Raw genomic sequence first — 20,221 nt, forward strand, 5'->3', positions numbered from 1 at the left:
GTCTGAGCTGCCTTTATAGAAACTGCATTGAGATAAGATGGGCCATGAGACATTTTATTCTCTGACTGTGATGTAGGAGAATCATACATCTTTCTATATGTGTGACACAGGAAAACAAAACTTTACAATATTATTAAGATCCTGTGTGGGTCCTGAAGTGATCGGGGACTTTGGTGAACTGCTTGGCATGACTGCATGTGTCTTTCTAACAGTTACCTGGCCACTGAGCCTTCCTGACAGTCGATTAACGGAAAGGCAAGGTCCGCTGCAGAGAAAACTCATTTCCCCATTTCCGGAAAAGAGAGAGCTCATTAGAAGAGCTGCCCTTTGAGACTTCTGTGGTCACTGTTTCAGTGGCAAGGGCCAGATCTCTAGAAGGGAAAAGAAACTGAGAAAATGCCCTGAGCCAACCCTTCTGGTCTTGGCCTCTCTTGATGTACAGGCAGTTAGCTTCTGATACCTGGGCCTTAGTGCCCTGTCCTGTGGCATCCACATGGTTTTTGCTATCAGTGCTCCCAGAAGCTGGTGTGGTTGTATTTCCTACACTTTAGACCAGCGCTGCTCAACTGTTCTAATGTGGTGACCCTTTGATACAGTTCCTCATGCTGTGGTGATACCCAACCATGAAATTATTTTTGTTGCTACTCCATTACTGTCATTTTGCTACTGTTATGAACCATAATATAAATATCTGATCTGTAGACTGTCTTAGGTGACTCCTGTAAATAGGTCATTTGACCCTCAAAGGAATCACAACCACCAGGTCATAGAAACAGATCTCTGGGCATGCCTGTAGCAGAAGCGTAAGATGGGGTTAACTGGAGTTGAAGAACCCATCCTACTGTGGGAAGTGCCATGCTATTGGCTGGGACCCCAAACTTCATGAAGAGAGAGGAAGTGAGCTGAGCACCAGCGTTCATCCCTCACTGTTTCCTGAACACGAACTCAATGTGACAAGCTGCCTCAAGTTCCTGCGCTGTCTTTCCTGCTGTGATGGGCCGTACCTTCCGACTGTGAGCGGAGATAGACCCCTTCCTGCCTCCGCTGCTTTTGTTGGCATTTCTTTTCACAGCAAAGAGAAGGGGAACTAGTAGCACAATTTACTGAGAGTTCAACAGGGACAAAGGGCTGCATGCATGGGGGTCTGGGAGTTTTGGGGTGTGGGGGGTGCTGGAGTTCTGCCACCAACCTATGTTGTACTGTGACTTAAGCTTTCTTTTGTGCAGGCTCGAGGCCCTGAAGGCAGTCCTTATATCACACAGGCCCTCTCAGGTCATTGTCACTCTCCTCCGTGTTCCTTAGTTGACCCGCCTCTTCTCAGACACACAACTGCCCCCAGACACACACCAAAGGGTGGAAGACCTACCTCCCAAACCGCTTCATCCTGCTCAGACCATTGAGCCGTCCTCTGGATTGTATACCTGTGAAACAATACTAGGAACGCTTTCCAGGGGGAGGTTTGCACTGCCTCCTATAAACTGACTTCTTTCCTTCCAGGACGTGTGTGCTTGCTCTAGACCTCATAATCCCTAGACCCAAACTTTAAACTGCCAGTTATGAAGCCTTATAATTTCGGACTGTGCAGGTTGAAAAGAGTCCTCGAGATTCTTAGGAGGAATATTTTCTACCAATTATTCTTCCAGGGCTAAAGATTACAATTTTATAAATATCCTTAGTCATTTCAGTATAATAACATACTACAGAATAATAGATTTTGTAGCATAAAAATAAAACAGACTAATATGATTTGTTTATATTGGGGATAAGTGATTCTGAATGGGGTTGCCGAATATCCATGTAATTATCTGAGCAGGGAAGCAATGTTTTAATCCATATAAGAACATAGATTTATTTTAGTTTGTTGTGAATGCTTAGCAAATACTGGCTGCTTTCTAATCCTTCTCACCTCCAGATCAATATAGTATTTACAACAAACAGATAAAAGTATCATTTGAAAATGAATGTAAGGCAAGTATAATCATACCAAAGCATTGTTAAGACTCAGTCAATCACATTGAGGGTTAACTTCTAAAATAATGCCAAGAAGCGTTCAACTTCTCATCTCCAGGTGACTGAAGAAATGTGTGTCTTCAAGCTGTGTACGTATAAAAAATTTTGTCAGATCTTATATATATATATTTCAGTTCCTCTTGATTTTCATATTTTCTCCCCTGGGATGGTCTTTATTCCAATTTTAAGTACACTTTCTCTTTAAGGCAATGCAACACCTGTAAAAACCATGTGAGGGCGTATTGGGCTTCTACCAAGCTGACACCTCCTTTCCCCATCAGCATCTCACAGATCAGTGTCATCAGGATGAGATCACTCATCAGCCACTGTGATTGCCACTCCCTGATGGCAATCACTTTACTCCTGTTTGGTTTTCTTCCACTTTCACTTTTGACCCCAGGACCCTGTTCAGGCTCATACATCCTTTCAGGACGTGTCTTCTGAGGCTCCTCTGGGCTTTGGGGGTGGCCTCTCAGACTCCCCTTCTTCCTGAGGTACATGATGTTATCCTGTCATCTGTCAGAGATCATGGATTTTCAGAGGAGACTCAAGCAGTGAAGCACCACACCTTCCACATGAAGCTATAACCAGTCCTGCTACTTCTCATTGGTGAAAGTGGCAGACTCAGGACATGTCCGGTTCCCCCATGTCTGGTCCCCCTGCACCCCGGCTTTCACACACCATTTGGCAGAGAGTCCTGTGTGCAGTCAGCATTCATGAAGAAGGGAGCTACATGTATCCACAGAGAGACTCCGTAAACTGAGATCGCACTACTTAGGAGAAATACTCTTACGGCAGTATGGGTGCATACAGACTCAGTGCAGCCTTAACGCATATGCTGGGTAATAATCAAACACTCCATCAACTCTGTGTCTTTTTTCCCCATCAGACATCTTCCCTTACAGGCATTGGTCCCTTTCATGAAAAGTGGAATGAGAAGCCAAGGCCAAGATTCTTGGTGTCTTGTTACTATACAGGAAGAACTCTCACCTCTGGAAGAGCCCCGAAACGCATGTGCCTTTACTTGCCATGTATAAAGGCATACATGCAAATATCCCATCTGTGTACCCATCCAACCCACCGAGAATTCACTACCTCCCCTTTAAGTCTTGAGGCTGCATGTAGAACGTTCAGGCCTGCTGCCTTTGCTAACCTTCACCTTCTCCAGCAGGAAGACCCTTCACTTAATTGTTCTCTTCCCAGTGTCCATCGGGAGTGCATTTGGAATTGCTCCGTCACATTCCCGTGGGAAATAACTATCCGCCAGAGCATGGTGAATGTCTACACCACTTCTGTCTTCTGCCTCCAGCTCCCTCAGCTCTGAAGTCACCGACGTCAGCGGCTTCCTCTCCCATCCCTGGCTGTAAGGTGGCGTCATCCTTGGAGATACAGTTGTGAGCTGTGCTCAGTCAGGATAGTCGCTGTGCCACAAAGTCCTACAGGCTTTGAGAAATGTGATCACTAGTCACCCTCCCATAATGGTGGGGTACCCTCCGAGGTTCTTCACCCCTTCTCCCTCATCCTGTGCCAACTACTGAAGGATTTGACCACTTCTGTGGTTTTGACCCTTCCAAATTGCCGTACAATCAGAGTCTCTCGGGGCGATGGAACTTCTTCAGACTCACTGCTCGCTTAGCCATGAGCATTAGGGTCAGTGAACAAGATGATGCTCAATTGGGGGTTCATGCTTGGTTCACCAGTTCTCTTGTGGAAGACCATCTTGCTCATGTTCTTGATGTGTGTGAATAACGCGCCACAAATTTTTGCATGAAGGATTTTGTGGGCCGGCTTGTTTGATTATAGGTAAATTTTCAAATCCTGGCAGTGCCAGGAGCATGCGTACCAGGCACTGTAAGACTGTGTTCAGGCTGGTCTCTCAACGGCCTTCTCAGGTGGCTTTCCAGGAGCCAGCATGAGCTATTGCTCCACTCTGAGGCAGAAGCTACTATTGCTATTTTCTTATTTTTGAAGTTTTATCACACGTGCTATGGATAAGGCTGCTGTTTTGGTTTGCAATTTTCTCATGGCTACAGTCTATGCAATGTTTTCCTCAGTTTACTTACCATGCAAAACCTTCCTTTCATGAAGTCCTTGCTCAGTTGCTATTTCTTAACTGAGTTTCTTGTTCTCTTGCTGTGGCTTTATATGTTGGTTTTTTTGAATTCTGGAAATACATCTCTGTCAGTTTTACTTTTTATGAGTATTTTCTTCCACCCCACAGCTTGTCCTAAAGCTGCCCTTCATAGACTAGCTGTTGTGAATTTTAGGGCACACGTGCACATATCTTTGTAATGGTCAGTCCTGGCTATCAACTTGATTGTTTTGTGAAGTGCATAGGAGATCAATAAAGCATCCTCTGACTGTGTCTGTGAGGGCATCTCCAGAAAGGATGGACCAGAGGGGTAAGGCCTGCCCTCAGTGTGGTCGGCACCTATCCTTGTCAAGCATCGTCCCTCCTCCCACTTCCTTCCTCCCTCCCTCCTCCTCCACTTTCCTCCTCTTCTCTGGCCTAGATAACTGGAACTCTTAGGTAGAACACACCTTTCCTATCTCAGGTTTCTCAGGTCTTTGGTGACTGTGGGGGAAGCTGGCCAGCAGGCTCTTGACTGGGAGACATTTCTGTTGTACCTGAGGCTGCCTTTCCAAAGCCAACACCATGTGTAACTTTTATAAAGGCATTTTCTCTCCTCTGTGTCATTAGATGTTTTCCTTCATTCAGCATCTAGGCCTTCATTTTTCATTTAGCTCTATTGCTTCTATTGAGGTATTTTGTGTGAATGGTTTAAGGCCTGCGCCCAGGCTTATGTTTTTAAAATATGGGGAGCCAATTGCTACAGCAGAATTTCTTGAAAAGACTTTTTCGATGTCAAATTGCCTGTGTCCTTTAGTCACAGATTGATGGGCTGCACTTGCATGGGCTCCCCACCCCATTTCATTGATCTGTGTCCATCCGTGCTTTTGTCAACACCACACTTTCTTGATTATCATGGCTCTGAAGTCTTGAAACCAACTAACACAAAAGCTCAGCTCTCTCCCTCTGCAGTATCACAGTGTCTCGATTTCTCTTCTCTTTTTATGTAAATTTAATAATCAGTTTATCATTATCTACAGAATACATTTCTGGGCTCTTGATTTGGCTTGAGTCAGTGTTGTTGGAGCAATGTGAGAAAAATCAACATCTAAGCAGTATCAAGTTTTTCAACCAATGAGTACAAACTGTCTCTCCAGTTAATGCAGCTATTTTAATGCTCTTCATGCAATTCTTTTCCTTTGTGATAAGATACATATCTAAACACTCCATGTATCCATGCTATTGTTTCAAAGTTTCCAATTGCAACTGTCTGCTGTTAGTACACAAGACAGTGACTGTCTTTTGCCTATCATTCTTCTACCCTGTGACCTTGTTACAATTACAATTGCTCATTATTTTTAAAAGTTATTTTATTTGTGTGTGTGTGTATGTTTTCCAAATGCATTGTCGGGCCTTTAAAGGCTTTTTTTCATGGCTCCTGTGCTCCATTGACATGATTTAGAGTGTGTGTGTGGGGGACACATGTATGGGTGTTTGCATGTACATATGCATGTGTATTTGTTTGCAACTGTGTGTATGTTTGTGTGAAGGTGTGTTTGTAAACACACATGTGCACAGGTATTTATGGGAGGATGTTTGTATGTTGGGCTTCTTTGTGTGCCAGTATGCATGTGTGTGTTTGTATGGGCATGTGTTTATATGTAGAGAGGTGTTTGTGTTCAGGTACTGTGTTCAGGTACGGTGTGTGTTTGTGGAAGGGTGTTTGTATGAAGGGCTGCTTGATTGTGTGTGTGTGTGTGTGTGTGTTTGAGTGTGCATGTTGTTGCATTTTCTTATTGCAGTATTAGGGTTTTGCACAGTGAAAGATGTGTTTGCCAGCACCATGGAGAAAGGGTCCATTTCCCATCATGAACTGCGGGGGAAAGCTGGAGCTTTGCAATGATGTTCTTATCAAGGTCGATCCCCTCCAGTCCCAGTTTCTCAGGGGTTTTCTCATCAGTGATGTTGGATTTGATGAACATCTCCTCTTGACAACTGATATGGTGCAATTCCTTAGGTAAATTGTTGATGCTGAGTTGGTCTTAGAGGCTACAGTAAGTTCCACTCAGTTCATTGGGAATAATTATTGCATATGTGACTAAATTTGACCAGTTATCATTTTGTTTTATAATGTTATTTTTAAGATTTACTTTAGAGAGAGAAAGAGGAAGGGAGGGAGGAAGGAAAGGAGGGAGGGAGGGCAGGAAAGAGGAAGGGAGGGAGAGTGTAACCACATTTATGTATAGATGCCATTAGAGGCCAGAAGAGAGTATTGGATCCCCTGGAGTAACCAGGTGCTGAGAATCAATCTCTAGCCTTGTATAAGAACAGCCAGTGATGTTAGCTGCTGTGCCTTCTCCCCAGTTCATTGTTGAGGAATTCTTGTGAGTTACTTTCCTCTGTGCTTCTCCCATTGCTAAATCTTCTGGTTTTGGATTTTACTGAAAGACTGTCCTCAGGAAATTCCAAACTCCTCCCTCCCACCATCTCTCTATGTAATTAGTGCCAGGTTTTAATTAAGTGGTTGGTAGAGGGGACCAATGAAATCAAATTATCTTGGATTTGGTTCTTGTTTTGTTCTGTTTTTAGCTTATTGAATTAATTAATGATTTATTTTTATTTAATTTCCTTAATACAGATGTTTATTCAAATCTATTCAAGTGATCATTCTCTGCTGGTATAAATTTTGGTGGTTTTTAAATTTTGGTGGTTTATATCTTTTAAAAATTGATTTGTTTCATCTAAATAATAAATTTTATGGTCATAGCCTTATTTTTAATGTAATTTTTTATACAATATATTGTGATGATTTCCCCTTCTTAAATTTCTCCCAGATCCTTCCTACCTCCCTATCTGCTCATCTTCATTTTCTCTCTTTCTCCCCAACCTTTTGATCACTCTCTCTAAAAACAAAAATCAAAACTAACAAACAAAAATCGTGCCATATCAACCACACTCTAGGGCAGGCCATATGCCCAGGAGTAGTTGGCCAACACAAAATGAATTCAATGTTTTTTTTTTTTCTGTGTCCCTGTGTGTTTGTTTTGTGGACTTTTGTTTCCTTTTGCTGTGTTTTGGCATTTGGGGCAGACTTGTTTGTACTTCTTCACCTCCATCATTTTACTAAGGCCCTAGAGATCTTCCTGCCTGTGTGGTGGGTCCTGGGCTCAGCAGCAACGACTCTTACTTAACTTATAACATTGATAATTTGTCTTTTTTCTTGTTTTTTTTCTAAAGAGAAGTCTATCAGTGTTATAATATCTTTCAAAGAATCAACTTGAATTTTCTGTCTTTCCCTTATTTTCCTGGCTTAGTTTTATGAATTTTTGCTCTATGTGTCCTGATTTATTTTCTTCTTGACTTAAATCCTGCTCCTTCCCCTGGGCTCTGACTGGGGGAGTCCAGATTATTTATTTTGCATCTCTGCTAATTCTTTGATATGAATTTACTTCCACTGATTTATTTTTAATCATTTATTTTGCTGCGTTCTACAACTTTTAATGTCCTATCACTTGTATTTAACTCAGCAGCCTCTTACATTTCTCCTGTAACTCCCTTTTCAGTCCAGGCATCCTTTAGAAGTACAGTGTCTGTCTCCAAGTACCAAGTACTAGAGGGTTCTCCAGCTGCCTGTCAATTTCAGAATTCTAATAATAAACATTGTTTTTCCATTGATAAACCATGTGTGTGTGTTTGCGTGTACATGAGTGTGTATGTGTGCTGTGTATGTATGTGAATGTGTGTGTGAAGCTGCACAGGACCTGTGTGTGCATGCATACATGTGACTTTGTGTGTGTGCACGTGTATGTGCATATGTGCGTGTGTTGTGTATGTTTGTGTGCGTGGACATATGTATGTGTATTATGTATGTATGTGAATGTGTGTGAGGGTGTACAAGACCTGTGCATGCATTCATGTGACTGTGTGTGTGAGGGTGCACAAGACCTGTGCGTGAATTCATGTGACTGTGTGTGTGTACGCATATGTGCATATGTATGTGTGATGTGTATGTATGTGAATGTGTGTGTGAGGGTGCACAGGACCTGTGCTTGCATACGTGTAGGGCTAGAGATTAGCAATGGGTGTATTCCTTTTCTTCCCACCTCATTCTTTGAGGCAAAGTCTCTCACTGAACCCGGAGCTCAGCAACTGGACAAGACTGGCTGCCCAGCGAGCCCCAGTGACCTGCCTTTAGCTCTGCAATGCTAGGACCACAGGGTGTCCTGCCACATCCCAATTTTGTTTTGTTGCTGCGGATCCAAACTCAGGCTCTCATGTTTCCATGGTGGCTGCTTTACCAACTGAGCCATTTCCCCTGCCTCTTTTCTTCATTTCAATTTGCCAAGCTGCCCCTGTGTCCTCAAAGGCTGCCTCTATTGGCGAGTGTGCTCTTGAACTTGAGAGGACTATGTGTTCTGCTGCTAGATAGAGTGTTCTGTAAATGTCATCTGGATGTGGCTGATTGATGGCACTGCTCAGGTCAGCTGTCCCCGTAGTGATTTTCTGCCTGCTTGATCTATCCGTCGCTGACAGAGGGGCGTTGAAGTCTTCCAGTGCAAGAGAAGTTTTGCCCCTTGCTTCTTTCCTGTGTTGCCTGGAGTGTTTTGACACTCCGCTGGGTACATATACTTTTAAAATTGCTGTGTCTTCTTGAAGAATTGACTCCTTCATCATTATGTAGTACCTTCCCTAGCCTGGTAACTGTTCTTGTTTAGGAGTCGGTTTTGTCAGTGTTTGTACAGCTGTTCTGGCCTTCCCGTAATTAGCAGCAATGTCGCTTCACTTGGAACAGAGTCTTTATGTGCTAATTAGGGCCTTTGTGGGAAAACAGCTACTAGGGTCTTGCTTGCTAATCCCTGTGCGTTAATTCGCATATTTAGACCATTCACATCTAAAGTGGTTTTTATATAAATGTATCGATAGATACCATATTTGTAGCAGATACAGATTCTCTTTCTTTTTGGAGGGAGAGAGAGGGAGGGAGGGAGGGAGGGAGGGAGGGAGGGTGGGAGGAGAGAGAGAGAGAGAGAGAGAGAGAGAGAGAGAGAGAGAGAGAGAGAGAGAGAATGTGTGTGTGTTTTGTATGTACTTGCAAGTATAGAATAGGTGTGTGACTATGTAGGTACAGGAATGCCAAGAAGAGAGAAGGACTCCAGGTGTCCTTTCTATTACTCTCCATCTTATTCCCTTGAGACAGGGTCTCTCATTAAATGCAGAAGTAGGCTATGGGACAGTGAGCAACCAGTCATCCCCTTTGTCTTTTCCGTGCACAACAATGGGGTTAGAGACACACAGTCACACCTGGCTTTTTAATGGGAGATGTTCTAGGATCCATAATCAGGTCCTCAGGATGTAGCAAGTGCTCTTACCTACTGATCCTTTGACTCCTCAGCCCCCATGCTTGTGTTTTAATTGTGTTTATTCTTGTTTCTTTTTGTTTTAGTCCTCACATTGGAATGAGAATAGCATTGTTTGCCTTTCTGTGCCTGGCTTCTTTCACTTAGCATCATTTCCTCTTGTTCCATTCACTTCCCTGTAAATCGGCTGATTTCCTTTTTCTTTGTGTCTGAATAATATTCCATCATACTTTCTTTGAAGGATGATTTCACTGAAAACCGAAGGCTGCTGTTTGTTTTCCTCTCCTCCTGCCATGTCACCTTCTGAAGCCAAGTCCCCTGAACTTGTGTCATTCTCTCACACAGGAAAGGGCTTCCTCTGTGCTTAGCTCTCTCCCTGGATTGCTGGTCCTGAATATAGGATGAGTGTGAGGTACCCAGGTCTAATTCTTCTCTCATTCAGTGAGCTTCCTAGGTCTGCGGTTTAGAAGCTCAGCAGTCACTCAGTTCTCTTCTTCCCACTCTGCTTTCCATTCTAGTGCACACAGGTGACAGACACCCTGCCATGGTGGTAACTTCTGTGCCTCTCTCAAACTCCACATTGGTGCCAAGTCCCAGTGTGATTGCTTTCGAGATAGATGTTGATAAGGTCCTGAGGGTGGGACTCTGAGAAACAGGCTTAATGAGGTCAGAAGAAGAGCCCAACACAGACATCACTCTCCCCGCCCCCCGGTGTGTGTGGGGGGGTAGGAGGGGGGGCAAACTCATGTTTCTCTCTAAAAGGAAGAAAGCATCTATGGACAGATGAAATGGCAAGGCCTCATCTGATAGAGTCCGCTGCTACCTTAATATTTGGGACTTGCAAATCTCCAGAAATAGTTCTGCTACCCGAAGGAAGGTGTTACTCACATAGCTGGATGGATCCAGACCACCTCTGAGACGTAGCCCTTAGGTGCTGCTCTCTTGCTTCTCTTCTTCCTTTCTGCCTCTCTGCTCATCTGGTTTCTGCCACCCATTCTCGAGCCTGGACTCACCAGTAGCTCATCAGCTGTGCGCCTCCTTTCAGAGGACAATCTTCAAGCTCTGGTGTTTCCCTTTGCTTCTTGAGTTTCCATCTGTCTGACCCCTCTCCTCCACCTGCTTGTGTGGTCCTCTTTGACCTTTGGAGTCTTTGGATTAGTCTACCCACTCAAGACCCCAATTTAGGGTGACAAACCCTCCCCTCTGGTTCTCTTTCTAATTCCAGATTTGTCTCAGAGGGTTGTCTTCACAAAAGGTGGGGAAATTGGTCACCTTCTGCTCCAAGTGGTAGGAAACAATCCTCCCTATGACCCTGGTCAGAGCCCAGTCCTGCCCAGCATTCAGTCAAAGGCATTCTGCAGCTTTTCGCCAAAGACATCAAGCCTACATGGGCTCCAGAGTTTCTCTGTCCTCCCTGAACATGCTTCTCCCCATAAACCCCCATTTCCCAAGTCCTAATGTCCATTTGGCCTCCATTTTTTTCAGGCACATTTCTGGGCCATTGTCTTAAGAACATAAGGTAAGACCTTTTCCAGGTGAGTGCTGCTTCCCAGGCCAAAGAGACCACAGAGGGGACCCCAGAAGACCATATGGGGGATTCACAGGAGACCAAGTAAAGATCAGCAGGAGATCATGCCAGGAACTGACAGGGGTCCACCTGAGTATTCACAGAAGATTACACAGGTCATCCACAGGAAGCCACAGGGTGAGCCACAGGAATCCTTTAAAGACTATACAGTAATCCACAAGGACCCACACAGTGGCCCACGGGAGATCCCTTGGGAAGCAAGTGGTGAGTTAAACCAAGCTTAGCCAGTTTCGCCCACTGACTGGGCATTTCCATAGCTTCAATCTGATGGCTGCTTTCCTGGGACTTTTGTATGAAGACATTATGATCCAATTACTCAGATACCGAGTTTTTGCCCCTCTTCCTTCTCACAAACCTCCCCCTTCTCTTCCTAGCAGGTCTTAACGTGAGAAAAATCTCTCCATGTAAAGTCCTATTTGGAAAACCCTGGCCTTGGTTTCAGGGAGACTGAGGCAAAAGATCGACTTTCTGTTTCAGGTGTCTCCAGCAAGGCAGCTATGATTCTGCAATCCAGGCTCACTGTGGGAGCCCTATACCATTTTAGCACTTCCTGGTTCTCTGAGGGTCCCTCCCACTAGCCCGCAGCATGATGGCGTATGGCAGAGACTGGTAATGGTCAGGGAAGAGTGGACAGCGGCTTTCACACAAAGAATTTACACTGGGCTTTGGGAACAGGAGGGATCCTGGTCCAGGTGGGGCCTCAAGGAACTCTTGAGACTGATATTCCAAGACTCTTGAGTCACCAGACATGTAAGCTTCGCACAAGCATGCCCTGCCAGCATCGAACCAATGCCTCTCTAATCTCCCAAGTTCCTTGCAGGGTTCCCTACAGTGTAAATGTTTAGCAAATGTTTGTCGAGTGAAAGAATAGAAATTATATCCTGGAATTTTCAGAAGTGTCGTCTTGGGGATGATAATGAACAGATAGAGTAATTAAACCAGATGCCAAGGAGATTTTTAAATGTCTCGGGGGATGACATTCCCATCGTTTATTTGGTGAAAACTGCTCTCTGCTCCATCTTGAAGCCAGCTCTTTCCTGGCACCGAGACATGATCTAAACAGCATTTAATTCCAGGAGGCTCTTCCCGCTTTTATGTTTCTGATCCAGTTTGACTTTAGGCCAACCCTGATTGGCCTAACATGCTGCAAGTCTGTCTCTCCAGACATCACTGCAGGCAGCAGCGGCTTCTCACTCTCATAGCCACAGTTAGAACACGCGGGGACCTCACAGCACCTGCGTGGTACCCTTGCCATACAGCAGGCCCTGGTTCTTCATTTGTGCAAAAAGCGGGAGCTGGGACCCTCGGGGGTGCTGCATGGAGGGGAGAATGATGCTGACCATGAGGGAGGGAAATAAGGGGCCAACTTGAGACAAAAGTGGGGGGACTGGAAATGCCTATATCGGTATGGTGCTGAGGGGACAGGGAAGGCACAGGAAGGAGAGAAAGGTCACTGGGTGATCTGTAAACGACAGTGTTGAGAAGGGCTCACAGAAAATCACGGTTCTGCAGGGGTCATTTTGGTAGCTGAGTTTAGGACTAACAGCCTAAAATAGTAAGACAGTTAGATCTGCTCTTTCTGGAGGCCAGGGCTTGAGGCAGAACTCAGGGTTCTTGTGCCACAGAAAGTCCAGAACCAAGGCTCTGAAGTACAGTGGGTTGAGAGCCCAGCCAAGAAGGATCTATGACTGCATAGAAATAGAAGCATGGGGCATTCTGGCCTGGGGATCTGCTTGTAGTAGGGAGCTGGAGAGGAGTGCATGGCGTCTGTCTCTCAGAGGAGCTGCCCTGCATCTGAGCTCACTTCCTCTTCCTCCCAGCATTCTATTCTGTTTACTCCACCCACCTATGTTTTAACCTATGAGGGCCAAGCAGTTTCTTTATTACTTAACCAATGAAATCAACAGATTGATATATGACACTCCCACATCATCTGCTGTTACATGGCATGGCAGTCAACCACACTGGAAGCTACTTAGAAAGACCATACACTCTCACACACACACACACACACACACACAGAGAGAGAGAGACAGAGACAGAGACAGAGACACAGAGAGAGACAGAGAGAGACAGCGAGAGAGTTGCATACATACATACACATACGCACAGATGCACACACACACACATACTCATACACAGATATGCACAGATGTGCACACACTTAAAGGCAAGGGTTCTTGGCCGTGCCAGCAGGGAAGTTGCTAGTGATCTTGGAAAACAGCAGGTTCAGGGAGCCATAGCAGAAGCCAGATTAAATTGACTTTGTGAAATGTGAGAAGCAAAGATGGAGACGGACATGGTGTTATGCTGGGAAAGTCAGGCTGTAATTAGTGGGGAGAGAGATGACATCAAGGACATCAGTTTTTGGCTTTTAAGGTGCTACATGCACATCAGTCTGAAAGGTGCTGGAGAATATTGGGGCTCGGTGGGCACTGATCACGATCGTTAGGTTCTTGTTTCCTGGCACAGAAATATATGGGTAACAACAGCATCAGAGACAGCTATTAACGTACAAAGGAGGAACTATGCCGGAACAGGAAATGGGGTTGGAAGGTCAAAGGTTTTCACCTGTACTCAAAAGGTGGGGACTTCTGTGGGTCACTTGCAGAACACAGGCTTTTCTCAGCATGCTCTGTCTGTCGCATGTCCATAGGCAGGATTGCTGGGAGTGTATTTAACACTGTTCTTTGCCAACAGGATCTTTTGAGTCACAGTCATACTCAGTACATTTTGCACGAGGCCTCTGGAACCTTATTCTCTCCCTTATTCTCCAATCTCATCCAGCGCCAGCAGCATCGTCAGTATGAGCAGCAAGGATCTGGGCACCTGGTCTGTCTCTACCACCCTCCACCCTGCCTATGCCACACAACCTCACCATTCTGCCTGGGGAAGGTGTTACTCAAGGTCTTGCCCTGTGCTGCTGTCTCTGCTGGGGAGCCTTCCTCAGGAGGTAGATGCCAGGGCTTCTTTGATTTCTTCACTTGCCTGTTTAAATATCAGTTTGCCAACCAACTTGTAAAGTTTCCCAGTCTCTAGAGCTCTTCAGACTCCACCCCCCCTGCCTGGTATTTTCCACCCACCCCTCTGGTTCTGACACATTGTATATTCATCATTTTACATCTGGCTGTGCTCGCATGCAAGCATTTGGACAAGATTTTTGTTTTCCTTTTTACCCATGTGGGTTGTTTCACTCTTTGTGTTCTAAACATGGAAGCTACTTTATAACTTTTGTTGTAATAAATATCCAATATATGGAGATGGTTATTTGCACTAACATCAGTGGCCACAAACTAGGCACCCTACACAATTTCTGCTTTCTCTAAATCAGGGTTGACTGAGTTTTAAGGATGACATAACTCCATTTACCCGGAATATTGTGCTAGAGACTATTCTGGAGCAATAAGTTGTAGCGTTTCCCAGTAACTAATTTCTACACACACCAAGAGTTGTCATCTGTGACTTTATTGTTTTGCCCATTTGATCTGTCAAAGAATAGAGAGTAACTGTTCAGCTCTCGTGGGCACTTAACACATTCTCTCTCTACTCCATCCTGCCTTTTCTCTCTCTGGTTTGATTCTCCGTTGTTCGGCGCCCACGAAAGCTCTCAGCTGTCATCTCCATGTATCGGAATGAACACTTTGTCAATAAGTCACCGCCCATTTTGTCCCGTGTAATGCTTCTTCGCTTTGATTTCAGTCTGCACTGAGTGTGGATTACCTCTTGAGCTCTCCCTGAGTTTTGCGTGCTGCACATCTGTCCAGTCCTTCACTTTTAATCTTTCCAGACATCTTTGCTTTGGCCTGGTGTCAGTTAGCGTGCAGACCGACTCCTTTTTGTTCCAGCTTCCAGGTCTCTAGTGGTGAGCTTAATCCCTTCAAATGTTCTGCCAAAGCCTTTCGTTTGGTTCAATTCCTCATGCTCTTTTTATTCTAATTGTCTTCATTTTCTCTTCGTAGTCCCTTCCTTTTGTGCATTAGGACTGTGAGGGTCTCTGCAGTGTCGACTCACTGTTTATCTAAGCAGAGCTTCTAAGTCTTGCACACACAGATGCACACATACACTTAAAGCAAACTCAAGTGCACAGACCCAGATACAGACATAGATGCACACATTCACACTTGCATATACAAACACATGCACATGTATGTGTGCACGCACATACATACCCAGTGTACACATAGAGAGAGATTCTGCAAAGTTGCAGTTCTCAGTGTTCTGTTCGTCTTTGAAAACACACACACACACACATGCACGCACACATCTACACACACATCCACCACTCTCACTCTCAAATCCTCGTAGAATTAAACCTTCAGATTTTCAGGTTCTATTTTACGCCACAATTTAACAATGTTTATTAGCTTCAAGTCCTGTTCCTTACATAGATTATAGACTAAGAATTATTGATGATATGTGGTCAGGAGCCACAACCACAGCAAACATTAACTGTGTATTTGAATTTGCTTTCGGTCAAGGTTAGCATCCCCTCCCATGGTCCTTCTGTCCATTCTGGTTGGCTTTGTTTCTTTGACTCTGTTCCCAGGCTGATTAATGTGTCTATTTGTTTGTCTACACAGCATGGTTTGCTATAACTTCCTTTTGATACAGAGTATTTCTGTGTACCCCTGAAATTGTGTCAGAACCCTGAATCCTGCCTGAGTTCCAGAGTACTGAGATTACATGTGGCAAACATGCTGTGTTTTCAAATTCTTTTTGTCAAAGGTCTTAAGTCTCAGATGAGACTTAATTTTTTTAAAGTTTAACTTTAGACAAAATGAGAATAGAATACGGAAAAGCTTTATACCTACCTTACTCTCCCAGATCACCATGGAGAGTGGAGAGCAATGAACCACTGTGTACCAGTAGAGGCTGTGAAGTGGGGGGCAACAGCTTTTACTCGGGGTACCAGGCACCTAACACCCAGGACCAGGCATCTGTTTCACAGAGGAGGCAAAGGAGGTTCCTAGTGTCTAATTCACTAAAATATCTCATTACTTCAAGTGCATTTTCATCCTTCTTCCATAGTTGATAGTGATCCCAAGCTTAAGGGTTGTTTAGGTTCCAGACCAAGTATGGGGCCAGACTCAAGCCATCTTGTCTTGTCTTGCAAATGCTGCTCTCAGGGTGGTTTTGAACTCTTCTTCTCCCCAAACTAAGGTTACCTTCTTATCAGCTTGTAAACTTCAGGAAGATGTACTCCAATATGTGGTCAAGTCAGATGAGAAGGGAAGAGAAAGGACAATGAGAAGGGCCTCCTGGGTTCCAGTGCACCCTATTACAGTCATACTGTGGTCTACAATGACCCTGTGGTTGCTTCAGACAGTGACAACAGAAGGAGCTTGGGGCTGGTGTATCCAATCCAGCCAGGTAATCAGTTCAGCATCCCGTTAGAGTTGGGGTAAAAATAGGGAGAGCAAAGAACAGAAACCGAGCTCCTCAGAAGAGCCCCCTTCCTACCTGAGGGAGCCAGGGACTTAGCTCAATGGAGACAAGTCAGAATAAAACTAACAATGATACTTTTTGTCTTATAAAAATGCATATGTGTAGCTATAATTAGCAAAACCATTTAGCATAAGTCTGATAGCCATGTAATAGAATTCAAAGTCTGAACAAGTAAGAAAACCTAACCACACAGCCCAAAGCAAGAAGTGGGTGCAAGTTTTGCTTTGCTTCCATGGGAATCATGAGGATCCTGAGCCTGGGTGCTGAGAGTCCACTTTTGGTGACACAGGACACATACCTGTGTCTGAGGGTTCCTGCATTACTTACCTTTCTGCTGCTGTGATAAAAACACCATGACTAAATCAACTAAAGGAAAGGATTTTTTTGGTTTAGGGTTTCAGAAGTCAAAAATCCATGGTGGCAGGGAAGGCATGGCGTGATGGCTGGAGCAGAAAGCTAGCTGATCATGTTTTCATCCACACACAAGATGCAGAAAGGGAAAGCAGGAAGTGAAGCAAGGCTACAAACCCTCAAAATTCACCCCCAGTGACATGCTTTCTCCAGCAAGGCCCCCACCTCCGAAAGGTTCCATAACCTCCCCAAACAGCACTGTAAACTGAGGCTCAGGTTCAAATGCATGAGCCTGTAGGGGATATTCTCATTCAAACCACAGCAGTGGTGGATTTAGGAATCTACTCTAACTCGAGAGATCCTTCAGATGACACACGGGGAAAACTCTACAGCGATGAGCCACCGTGGGTAAGTGCCAGTGCTTACATCCTAAGCCAGTCTCCTGATATGGTCAGTGGGAACAAATTAGGCTGGGTTAGAGGGGTCTCAACAAGGTTGAGGCTGAGATAAGTTTATTCCAAGCAATCAGACTTTTTATTCACTTATCAAAACAGAGTATAATGGTAGTTGCCATGCTATAACAGCAGTCGCAAGCTAGACAGGGTGTACAATAGTAACATCTAATCGTATTTGTTCAGCTAAGCTTCTACATGCTTCACTGACTTCTAGGGAACAGAGAAAAACAAGGGTGACTCGCATGCTTCACTAACTGAGGGAGTGTCTCAGCTTCTCAGGAACTGAAAGGCACATGGTGATCCATGAGCCGTGGACTCAAGCCTTAGAAACCCGTGATATATGCCTCGAAAAGCAATAAGACCAGGTCAACTCTATGATTCTCTGAAACCATGTGCACTAGTGACTGTTTCATTACTGTTATCAAATATTCAATAAGACCAAATACTCAAAAAGAAGTGTTGAAAACTAGCCTCGAAAAAAATACCTCTCACCAGGGTAGAAGCATGGGGATTTAGAAATATAGTAAAGAATATAAAGACGTGAATGAAAATAATAAATAGAAGAAACATACAGGATAGTATCGAGAGGGAATTCCATGAGTATTGAAAATTCTCCAACGTTTAATTTTCAACTGCTTAAAATACCCATGACCCCAAAAGGTAGGAGTAAGACAAAAGACTGCATTAACATGACACAAGGAAATGAACATACCAATTGAAGACTGTGGGCTACATCCACAGTTTAAAAATCTGTTGCTAGAACAAAACAAGTCACGCTCACACACCAATCCAAAACATTCTGTAGGCAAACCACTCCCTGGGTGTAATTCCTAGTTATCTCCATAAAGGGAACCAGAGTTTAGTTGGATCCTTAGACTCTTGTTTGAGGAAGGAACAATCTACTTCTCTATTCCTGGAGTGCAAGGTCTGACTATTGGCCACACTTGTTGATAATAACCTTGAGAGAACAGAACTCTCAGACCTAAATGTAGATGGGATCTTTGAGATAGAAGCACAATAACCTTGAAGGAACTAGAGGTAAGTTCCAAGTCTCTGACCTTTGGTCAATGGGAAAATAGGCTCACATTTTTGGGCCTATGCAAAGAAAAAGCTTAAGGTGGGGTTTATTTGGACTCAAAGTTTGAGAGTATAGGCCATGATAGTATGAAGGTAGGGAAATAGAAAATTCAGCTAAGTCCCAAGGCATCAACTGAAATATAAAAGAAGCCATTGGACAGAAAAACGTAAAACCCCTCTGAAATTACCTGGTGTGAGTGAGAAGAAAACAAAGAACATGCAAAAAACCCACTTAGGAGTTTGTTAGAGGGGGCATGTACAGGCCTGGGAAGTCAGTGTGCAGAGAGAGGGAGAGGAAGTTGGTGCATCCAGCTTTTAAAAGCTGCCTAGCGCATGCGCACAGGGGGTTGACATGGCTATATCATACGTAGATGACAGGGCTCATGCATGCACACAAGGGCTTACCTGAGTCATTCCTGGATGATGTAACCACTCATGTGCACAAAGGCTTAGCTGAGTCATAAGTGGATGATGTAATCCATGCCACATGTGGGTCACGTGGGACCCTTTAACATCCCCGGGGGGCATTAGGCACTTCTGCCTGAAGGTTTGTCTACACTTGCATGACCCTTGCAACCCAGAAGTATCAGCCTTATGTGGCTGAAATCATTACACCCTCCCCACCAGGGTTGCAAGTGTGTTAGAGAACATACTCACAGCTTAAAGATACAGTCCATCAGAGCAGAGAAGCCATGACAGCAGAAGCATAAGGCAGGTGGTCACACTGCCTCTGCAGTCAGGATGCAGAATGAATGCCAACATTCAGTTCACATTCTCCTTTTTATTCAGTCTGGAACCCCAGTCTATGGCATGGGCGTGTCTTCCTTCAGAATAGGACTTCCTTGCTCTCCGAAACCTTTCTGAAACACTCTTATGACACACACAGAGCTGTGTTTCCATGGTGATTTTAAATTCTTCTGAGCTGACAATGAAGATGAACCATGACAGCTATCAAGCATTACAGCTTCACAGAACTGGCACAGCCACAATACTGACCAGGAGAAAATTGTCCCCAGCCAGGAGAGGGAATCCCAGTATCTTCTGTGCAGCAAGAGAACTGTAGTCACACAGCACTGTGAGGGCTTCACACATGCTTAGAATAAATGCCATAAAGAACCGTTCGGTGCCTGACGTGTTCAGTGTATTAATTAATTAAATCATTCCACAATATGCACATAATATCACATTGTGCTCCATAAACATATGCAATTGTTACTTGGCAAAATTTCAAATGTCTCATACCAAAAACTGACAGGTAAATGAAATATGAGTATGTTAGTTGGATTTACACCATCATTCCACATTGTATATAAATATAATAGCACAATATATGCCATCCATTTATATATAATTATAATTTGTCAGCTAAAATATCATTCATTTAAAAATAAAATACACAAAATGAAATGAGAATCTATCAAAACTGAGAATTACCACAAAATAAATTGCACAATATGTGAAAATAAAAGGATGTTCGAATTCACACTCTCACATTTTGATTCAATAACTGTTCATGTAGAACATGCACAAAGTAAAATATAAACCCCGAGAAGTTAAAAGATACAGGTATGGAAGAGTGTGAAAGGGGGATTTTGAGATTTGGGTAGTAGAATGAGGTTATGTGAGCTTCAAAATTCAAGGGGAAAGAAAAAGGAGAGACTGCACCCAGAGAATGAGCTTGCAGAGTTTATCAATGTTAATTATTTGCACAAAGCTTGCCCAGCTTCAAGCAAGGCTGAATAACTGCAAGCTTGTGTCCAGGTACAGCATAGCATTAAAGACCATGGGAAGATCTGAAAAGCACCAGAAACACACCAGACACATTATCTGCAAAGGAGTTGTGAGTGACAAACTCTCATGTGGGCTA

Source organism: Chionomys nivalis, chromosome 17, assembly GCF_950005125.1.
Source record: "Chionomys nivalis chromosome 17, mChiNiv1.1, whole genome shotgun sequence".
Taxonomy (NCBI): Eukaryota; Metazoa; Chordata; class Mammalia; order Rodentia; family Cricetidae; genus Chionomys; species Chionomys nivalis.